Below are 11,060 nucleotides of genomic sequence, written 5' to 3' on the forward strand. Positions count from 1 at the left end.
AATTCATTGTGACTGCAGGAGGAGGGAGATCAATTCGTTTTTCCAAAAGAAGATAATTAAGTCATGTTGAATATACATAGTTAGATTTGAACTCAAGTCTCACTGAATTTCATGCATGGGTCCTCACCATGGTCAAAACAAATTAGGGCCTTTGAGTCCATATGAGGTTTTGATAGAAATACTGAAGGTTTAAATGTTTCAGTTTTTGGGGGGGATGGTCCCCTCTCTTCTAAAGTTGCTTCTGCTTACTCTTACAAACTAGCCAGGTTATTTTACACCACCAGCCCATCACTCACCTTGCTCTCAATATTGATTATCCTTCTCTGTCTGATCTGCCTGGTGGGCTCTCTCCAAGAGCACCTCATGTATGAAACTTAGGAATGACTACAAGTGACATAGTAGTTGTAAATGATAGTTTATTATGTGCTAATATAAAAGCCTAGGTTTGGAATGAAAGCTGTCTCCTCAGACACAGGCTGTCCCTATTTTGTGTTCCCACCAGTTGGTGGTGACTTTCACTTGTGCAGTCACAGGCAACATTTCTGCTTTGATCAGTGGGCATAATAGGAGGATAGATCAGCTTTTCTTAAGGAAGTTTCTCTGAAGCATCTAAGACGAGTTTAACTTACCTCTACTAACTAGAACTTAGTAACACAACCACATCTCACTGCACGTAGAGCTGGAAAATCTCTTTATTCTAGGTGGCCAGTTGCCTGGTTCAGAGTTTTATGTATATGGATAAAAAGCATAATGGATTTTTTTAATGTATATATAAACCAGTACCTAACATCTCCAATAGTCTCTTGAAAATTGCAGTGTAATTCTTTTTACAGTCACTGTATCCTACATCATAGTATTTTCATTAAGGCAACCATACATTTTATTGACCATTGGATTGCCTCTTTTGTTTTGAACCTACATTACTTCTCAAATTGCATTTTTGGTCCTGCAAGGACTAGGACTATTTCTATTCGTCTTCAAGCCCCAGAGTGCCTCGAAGCAAAGGAATGAGTGACTAAGTATATGGATGAATATACCAAGAAGTAAAATTTACTTACTTTTAGAGTATTAGCACCTCAGCTTTGCAACTTAATCTAAATTATTCTCCATTAAACATTAATTGTTTAACCAAGCAACTGGGAATCCTTTATCATGGTGAAATGGTTTTTAGTAAGTTAGTCAGCTTTCTTTTGCTGTGACAAAATATCTAAGATAAATTAACTTAGAAGAGGTTTATTTTGGCTCATGGTTTCAGAGGGTTCAGTCCATGGTTGCTTGGCCACATTGCTTGAGGTCTGTAGCAGCACAATATATTCATTGAAGAAGCACAGGACAGAGAAGGCTGCTCATCTCACAGCAGCCAGGAAGCAAAGAGAAAGAGAGGAAGGATCCAGGGGTCCCAATAACCCTTTTAAGGGCAGGTCTCTAATGACTTAACTTCCTTCCACTAGTCCCCACCTCCTAAAGGTTCCAAGGTGATCAAGCCTTTAACATATTAAACTTTGGGAGATAAAATTTAAGATCCAAGCCATAACAAAAGTTACATGGGACAAATACTGTGAAAAGAATTTAAAGTGTTTTTGTCATCATTATGTAATTATAAATAAATCAATATGTAGTAATTACATAATAAAATGGCATTAATCTTAAATTCCCATGGTTAGGGGCTGGGGATGTGGCTCAAGCGGTAGAGCGCTCGCCTGGCATGCGTGCGGCCTGGGTTCAATCCTCAGCACCACATACAAACAAAGATGTTGTGTCCGCCGAAAACTAAACAAATAAATATTTAAAAAATTCTCTCTCTCTCTCTCTCTCTCTCTCTCTCAAAAAAAATTCCCATGGTTAGTTTATTCCAAGACTTGTAAGAGACAGTTATTTTTATGAATAAGCCTACTTCCTTTCTCTGCCTTTTTTTTTCCACCTTGGTTAAGTCAAAGTGGCCTAAAATGGTGGACATTAAATGAAGTTAGTACTTTAAATCTGTATCTTGAGCCTTTCTTTCTTCTTATAAGGAATTTGAGACAACGGGTAAGTGATTTGCATAATATTTCCAGTTTTAATTTCAACCTTTTTTGGAAAGTTAATTATTGGCATCTTTTATACTTAGTGAACACAATTGTATTAGTCATTTTTAAAAGACAGCTGATGTTCTTAAGAATCTTAAGAGTTGATTCAGAAGAGGTTGTCGTTTTCTCCAATTACAATGGATTTCTTAGGCAGACATATAAAATGGAGACTGGATTTCCCTTCTCTACACGAAGCTCTAAATCAATATACCAATTAGTTAACCCTACGAATTTCAGTTTTCCTCATTCATAAAGCAAAAATAATGCTTGTTTTGCAAGAGTTTTTATCTTACATATCGTTATATTATGTGTTATTCCTTAACTGCTCTTCCTTTAGATATGTGTCCTCTGTCACCTGGAGTTTCTTAAAATCGGGATTATGAATAATTCATTTTTGTGTCCCACTAGTGCCTGGCTCTTAATACATTTTTTCTGAATTTAAAACAGCTGTGCAATAATTAAAACCAAAGGAGTGTGGGCTGTTTTCATATCCTGCTTACAAATCTAAAAATTCTCTAGCTAGTAGGTAGGTAAGGCATTTTGGGAAGCAAACTTAAGCCTTCAAAGTCAAGTAAATTGTCAAATTCAGGATGTAAAATGATAAGTTGTGTCCTTGATGTTTCCTAGTACAATCTGTCTTTGCTGCTTTTGCTGTGGATTTGGTTGGTGCCTCTCAAATAAAGGCAACTGAATTTTGGTGTTTTGTTTTTTCCTCCCAGAAACCTCAAGATTTTCCAAAGATTTATCTAGAATATATAATAGATATCCCTCTGACTGTTTATATGGTAACATTGTACTAATTTTATATGGTAACATTCTCCCAATTTCAGTTTAACCATTCTTTTCTTGAAGGGTCCTCTGAAACTTTCCATCTAGGTTAGCTTCCTCTGTGCCATACTTGTATAAGTTTCTTTCTTCATGGAACATTTAAATAGTTCAACACATATTACATAGGGCATATTTTTCTGTCTTTTCCTCTCAATAGAATCTTAATTTATGAAGGAAACTTCCACAGTGGATTTGTAAACTATTTTTCCTTCGTTGCCCAACACAATATTTGGCATCTATCATGAGTTTAATAAATTTAAATCAAATAAAAGAACTCTGCAGTGTTTGAGTATTGGGCATCGGGTTCATTTGTTAGGAGAATCTGTTTCAATATCATTCACTCAAGGCTTCTCTTCAGGATGAATTTTCAAAAACTGTGTTCTGTTATTGACATGAAAATATTTTCCTTTTTCCATTGCTTTGATGTATATTTAATACTTTATTTATTATTTATTTTTATGTGATGCTGAGGATCGAACCCAAGGCCTTCTCGTGCTAGGCAAATGCTCCACTGCTGAGCCACAACCCCAGCCCCTGCTTTGATGTATTTTTAATCTCCCACTTTTCCTTTGTATCTAGGGTTGCTGTAACAAATTACCACAAACTGGGAGAAAAAAAATCCATATTTTTCTCACAATTTTGAAGACTAGAAAGCCAAAATCAAATTGTTGGTGGGGCCATGTTCCCCTTGAAGATTCTAAGGAAGGGCCTTCCTTGCCTCCTGGAGTTTTCTAGTGGCTATTGACAGACATGGCATTCTGTGGGCTTCATTCCAAGTGATGGAATGGAGTGCCAGTCTCTGCCCTCTTTGTTACATGTCACTCTACATTCTGTCACCACCTGGCTTTCTTATGAGGACCCCAGACAATGGATTTGAAATCCATCATAGTCCAATAAGATCTGAACTTAACTATTCACATCTTCAAAAACCACATTTCTGAAAAAATTCACATATTAAAGAACCAGGTGGACCTGAATTTTGGGAAGCTGCTATTCAGCTCACTATAACTACTAATATAAATTTATGAGTAATAGGATAATGGACGAAGATTTTTGAACCTTAGGGAATTTCATATCCAAATGCAAGTTTTTATTCTGCAAAATCACTCCCCTCCTTTTTTAAAAAAGTAAATGCAAATGTGTTAGCTTCAGAATTTTAGAAAAGCATCTGAATGTTTAACAATGTTTAGGTATGTCTAATATTTTTTCATATCTTTATAAAAAGTCTAAAGGCATAATAACTAGTTTTAAATTTTACTAGTTTGTGTAAAGAACATTACCCACACACTACATTGACTTCATGCACATTTCTTCATAAGTGCCTACTATGCTTATTATATTTCATTAACTTGTCCCTCAAATGAACAAATATGAACAATAAAAATACCATGAATACATTGCATGGTTTTGTGTTCAGATTTTACTCATTTCTCTTCTTGAAACATAAAATTAGAAATACACTTATTTATCTGACATGAGCAACATCAGCACAAGTCCAAGAGGAGGGGAAAAATGGAATAATTGCAAGAGTATAGGCAGAAGCTTGTCTTGATCTGTAGTTTCTTCTAGAACATTGAAGAAAATGGTACTTGGCCTTAACTGGGGAGGCACACCCACAAGCATGTCTCCATGGCTGCCGTCAATACAGCTGCTCTCCAGCTGGTCACAGCACCATGATTTCCTTTCCTGCAAGGCATGGCGCCCTGCCTAGTTCCATGCCATTGATAATGCAGCGGGACATTCCACTGAAGAGGCAGCCAGTGGAGGCAGAGAGGTGGATCTGGCTTTTTTTTTTTAAGTTCCTGAAAATAGTTGCAGTATTCTCATCAACTATGCTCATTTGAAAAACTGAAAACTGTCCTCTCTATATATTGGTTGTTCAAGCCCATTCCTCTGGTAAAACAGAAAATGTCTCCTTGTGCTTATCTGTGGACAGAACCTATGCTTGCTCTTGGACAAGCAGACCAGCACCTTGTTCCATCCCAGGTCACCTTGGAGACCTGAGTTAGGGGACAACTCTTGAGTTATCAAATCACTGTTTTAAATTAACCATTGATTTCTCTCAGCTGCAAATTGATTTGTGCTGATTCCAGCCAACCTACTAGACCACTATATGGATAAGTACAAACATAATGCTTATGTTTTACAAATCCTTTTAAATTTAGTTGCTCTGTGATCCTTACAACACACTCATCCTTATTCTCTCTCTCTCTCTCTCTCTCTCTCTCTCTCTCTCTCTCTCTCTCTCTCTCTCTCTCTCTCTCTCTTTTTCCTAATAAGGAAACATTTTCAAAGGGTGTGTGTGGACAGTAGATCAGGGTTAGGCAAACATCTGCCTTTCTCATGCTAACTGCAGCTGTGTAGGATTGAGCAAATGACATAATAGTAAAGCTTCAAGCAAAGTTCTTGACTCTAAGTACAAAACAGAACTGAATGAAGTGTTTTTCCTTTTTAATGTCCAGTGAGGAAATAGGCTTAGAGAATGTTTTAGCTTTTCTGAGATAATCAGCTTATAAGGATGAAAGGATTATTTAGGTTCACAGTTTCAGAGATTTCAGTTCATGGTCACTTGGCCTGGTTGCTGTGGGTGTGTGCTGGCACAGTACACCATGGCAGCTGAAGTGTGTAGCAAAGGAAGACTGTTCACCTCATGGTAGTTGAAAAGCAAAGAGAGCAAGAGAAAAGGGGCCAAGGTCCTAATATTACTTTCAAGGGCACACCCCCAATGACTCACTTTCTCCCACTAGGCCTTACCTCCTAAAGCTTTCACTACCTCCCAGTAGTGCCACAGGCTGAAAACCAAGGCTTCACACATGAGCCTTTGGAGGACATTTAAGATCCAAACCATTGCAGAGGGTAAAAACATTGATATATGATTTCTTTCCTAGTTATTGGCAGAGCTGGATTCTCATCTAAATCTTGTACTTTAAATCCAGTGCTCGCGCTTTATGGTGTGAACATTCAAAATCCTCTCTTCTAGCATTGTAAGATATATAGTACATAATTGTTATCTATAGCTACCCTACTGTGCAATAGTACAACAGAATTTCTTCCTCCTATCTAACTAATTTAGTAACCTTTGATCAACTTCTCCTTACTGCTTTCACCCTCTTCCTCTTTTATTTGATTCATAATGATGGGATTTAGTTTCCTCCTAAAAGCATGTGTTAGGAATAGCAAGGAAAAAAAAATCCAAGGAGAAGCTATATCAAAAGTTCATCAATGAGGATGGGGTGGTTCTTCAAGCAGTCTAGCAATTCTCAAATTAAGAATGTGTCAGGATCAACAAGAAAATAAGCTAGGCACAGAAAAATATCACACAATCTTACTCATTTGGCATGTAAGTTGAAAATAGAATGGTGGTGACCTGAGTCTGGGGAGAATTGGAGGGTTGGAAAGATAGGGAAGTTATCAATGAGTGCTAAGTTACAGTTAGGAAGGAATAAGGAGTTATGATGTGCTATTTTACTGTACAGTATAGTGACTATAGAAAATAATATACCATATATCTGCAAAATATAAAATAAAGCATTTTGAATGTTTTCACCATAGAGAAATGAGGAGTTTGTGAGTATATAGAGATGTTTAACCTGATTTAGACACTACGCAATGTATCCGTGTATCGAAACATCACAATGATATGTATAATTGTATATTTCAGTTAAAATACATTTAAATTTAAAAAATGAAAGGAAATCTAAAGAAAAAGTCTTCTGAGAAGTAGTTTGAACTACTTTTCCCGAGTCTACCCTCCATTTCTTTTCACCCCATAGGTTCAGAATAGGGCTGAGAATTTGCATGTCGACAAAGTTCCCAGGTAATGCAGATGCTGTAAGTTCAGAGGCCACACTGTGAAAACCATGGTAGTAGAAAACAGATATTAGAAAATTCCTTCTCTGAAACATCCCACCACCATAAGCCTCAGTGAGTCATCAAGTATAATATGATTAAGCAGTGTTTCTCTTGAGATGCTTCATGTGTCTGAGGCTACATACATCAGATTTGCCTGGAATGCTTGTTAATCAGGGGAGATTGCTGTTCATCACTCAGATTTACTAATGTAACTCTCAAAGGGGTAAAGAGAAAACAGGATTTTAAACAAGGTATTATGTATGCAGATGAATACTTGAGAGCGTGGGGAAACAGATTCTACTTGCCAAAGAATGAGAGAAATTCACAATGAGTATAAAAACAAGTCTACAGTACAATTTATCTAGGACTAAAAAGGAAGACCATGGGACTGTCATTTGGGTTATATTTTTGTAGAACAGATTTATTGGGACATACCTATATAAGGGAAAGTTTTAAGATGATCCTTCAGGCTTCTTTTAATCTTCTACTTATTTTGGAAGTTAAATAATATTGATTTGTTATAATCTGCATAAAACTGCTGTTATCAAAGGTTTTGTTTATTTATTCTCAAACAAAACAATTTTTGTTTTTATATCCACATTCAATTAAAATCCATGTGCCCTACTGAACAAGGTTAGTTATTTAGTGTTTTCACATCCTGGTTGCACATTACCACCAATGGCAAGCTTCTAAAAACCACTGATGCAGCTGAGGGTATGGCTTGGTGATAGAGTGCCTACCTAGCAAGGCCCGGAGTTCAGTACCAAGTCTCTCTCTCTCTCTCTCTCTCTCTCTCTCTCTCTCTCACACACACACACACACACACACACACACACAGAGTCAAACCACTAATACTCTGGGGAGGATTTGGTCACCTTTACCTTTTCAGGTCCCCAACTGATCTATCTAAGTAGGATTTTGAGCAATTCAAATGGATGGGTGATGGTTGTGGAAATAGAAGTATGTGATGGTTAATTTCATGGGTAAACTTGACTGGGCTATGGGGAGGCTCAGAGAGCTGGTAAAATATTATTTCTGAATGTGTTTGAGGATGTTTCTAGAAGAGGTTATCATTTCAGTCATTAGACTGAGTAAAGAAGATCCACTCTCGCCAGAGTGAGTGAGCATCATCCAATCCACTGAGAGCCCTGACAAAACAAACTGGCAGAGACTCTCTTCTTAAGCAGCATCCCCTGCCCTCAAACACTGGACACTGAAGCTCATGGCTCTGGGGACTTTGAGATCCAGGATTTACACTGTCAACATTATTGGTTCTAAAGTCTTTGGATGTGGACTGACTGACTTCATTGGCTTTCCTGATTCCTCTCCTTGCAGGCAGCAGATAGTAGGATTTTGTTAGCCTCCATAATTTCTCAAGCTAATTTTCATAATCTCTTATCTCCTCCCCTCCACGATCATACACACACACACACACACAATTTTATATTAAATAAAATAAATGAATCTGTTTGGATTAAATATATATAACTTAATGGTTGTTTCTCTGGAGAACCTTAACTAATATAGAGCTCACCATCTGAGTTTTCCTCATTTTAATTCTAAGTAATAGATGTACAGTAATTCGTGGCAGATCATATTTTCTTCACCATCTATTCTTATAGTGCTTCAGAATCTAGTTGGTGAATTCTATTTCTGCTACAGAGGAATGGAGGCAATAAGCGTTTGTATTCTTTGTACATCTAGAAGAAAGTAAGCCACCTATCTTCTATCATATGTTTTGTATTTCCATCTGCCTGAACAACTTTGATAAGCTAACTTGCAAGGCAGCTCCCCAGCCCCTACTCTTCCCTACCGCTCCAGAGTTGGAGGCTAGATTTCCAAAACAATTCTGGTAACTGTGCCTTGGCCACTAGAGGGCAGGCCAGATCCATTTAGAACTCCCTCCAGCCTCATTTGTCACTGGCTCTGTCATTTCCTCTTTTCGATCAGTCTGTCATTCATAATTCTTTGTGTTTTTCTGTAAACAAAAACCACAGAATCCTACCAATAGAAAAAAATATGTGAGATCATCTTGTTAATTGTCAACTTTAAAAAATTTTCCCCCAAAGGAGGGAGACACACATCTTACACACTTTTTAATTGTTAGCCTTTCTAGTTTCTCAGCATTTAGATGAAATCCGAACACTCCTTGGTCAAACATGTGCATGTACTTTTGTTAAAAAATTAAGTGATGCAGAAACCAAAAGGGAAATTACTCAAGGAAATGAAAGCATTTATAAAAGAAAATAATATAACATAATTTATCCCCTCATTTGTTTTGCTTAAGTTAGGGAAAAAAGTGGGGAGAGGGATAAAGAAAGACTTTTTTTTTGCTGTATTTTGGTTGTTTATACCATGCAGAGTATTTGCCTCTATAAAAGGTGAGTTGGCACAAACAACTCACATAAAGTTTTGTTGATAGACTCTCACTGCTATCTGAGAAGCAGGTATCAATGATAAATTCCTTTAAATGTCTCTGTTCACAGAACTGACTTTGCTTTCATTCTCTTAGTCTATAGGTTGTTATAAATTAATGAAGAACTTCCTCGTGCTAAGGTGGATGGAGGAGGAAAAGATAGGGAGAAGGAAAAGGAATATTTCTGGAACATCTTTTCTCAAGCATACTATACTACTTTTTTTATTTGGAGCTTAAGATTTTTAAGGATGATTTATAAAGACTCAACTACCCTAAGCAACTCAGTAAGACCCTGTCTCTAAATAAAATATTTTAAAAAACGGCTGAGGATGTGGCTCAGTGGTTAACCTGGGTTCAAAAAAAAAAAAAGATAGCTAAAAATTTTTAAATATCTATCTGTTATTCTATATAACCTCATGGATCATGTATCAGTTGCCCTCTCACTAATTAATCTTGAACCACACTGGTCTTAAATGGATCTACATCAAGCTTTGTTCTAAGAGCTATGCACATGCTTGCATGTTCTGCTGAATTATTCCTTCATTAGCTCTCTAATGCCAGCTCATTCTCATACCTTGTCTTAATTTAAATGATATAATCTCTAATCACCCAGTTAGAGATCATTGGTTCCTTTCATTCTTACTCTGAATCTCAAAACCTTTCATTTAATTTATAACATGAATTGGAGCTAGTATTATTTTTGTTGCTTTTTACTTAGATTTTATAATTTCTTTTATTAGACATAATTTCCATGAAACCCAAATCATTTCTATTTTTTACTCATTCAATAATTTCATCACTTAACAAATATTTATTGCTCACCTCCTATATATCAGATTCTAGGCTGGTAGACACACAAAAAGTATTTTTGTGTGTGATGATACACTTTTAGAAAGAACACTCTGAAAAATATATTCTGTATGTAAACTGAGAAATAAGTAGTAGATGTTCATACTCTTAGAATCTAAAAGAGATGATTTAATATGAATCTCAATGAGAAAGAAATTTGACATGATTAGTAAGAGATAATCAGAATCATAAGAAAAAAATATCACTGACATAATGATTTATATATATGAAACCCATCATAGAACCAGAAACATACTATCTGAAATAATCTGGTGTACATTAGCTCAATAAAGTGATACACTGAAGCTTAGTTCATGAAATGAGACAAAGCCAACTGAGGTGGGTCTAAATTAGATTTTCCACCCATACCATGTACTGTAGTCATTCTTCCATGTAGAGTTGTGTAACTCTGATCTAAGAAAGGTCAACAGTAGGTGGAATGAAGGTTATGTTCATGGTCTCTGGGATCTAGGTTTCTCCAGTCCATTTGTATTGAATCTTGAGTTGCTCACCTAATTATTATGAAGTTGTTCAAGAGGCTCAACACTTCTGGAAGTCCTAAGGAGAGTAAATTCATCTAAGATTTCTGTTTTATCTTGTTTTAGTCATTTAAACTGTTTCAGCTTAGTTTAATGAAAAAGATGCAAAGATATTTAATATTATACTACTAGGCTTCTTGTGGGTCAATAGCCAAGGAGAGAGAGGGATTCAAGGGTCACTCAACATATCCAAAGTAGGAAAATATATTATAAAACAGACAAACTTAATTCATCTCTAGGAACATGGGTTCTAAGAAGCCCAGATACCATGAAGATGGCAGAAGAATAGCTTTGTCCAGGCCAAAGGACCTAACGTTACAACTTGCTCGATGGGCAACCCTGTTTCTTATTTGATTGTGTGATAATGAGCTCTATTGTCAATACTTGATCTATCCTCTCTGTTCCTTTTTAGTTATTACTGTCTTCAGTAATAAATCTTTGATTTTAATGTTGCTAATTTCAAGTGAATTATTTTGCTCTCTCTGAAGTTATGGAACTCCGTAGTGATGT

Source organism: Marmota monax, unplaced genomic scaffold, assembly GCF_021218885.2.
Source record: "Marmota monax isolate L192 unplaced genomic scaffold, Marmota_monax_Labrador192_F-V1.1 WCK01_AAM20220418_F8-fsc00314, whole genome shotgun sequence".
In the NCBI taxonomy this organism is placed as follows: Eukaryota; Metazoa; Chordata; class Mammalia; order Rodentia; family Sciuridae; genus Marmota; species Marmota monax.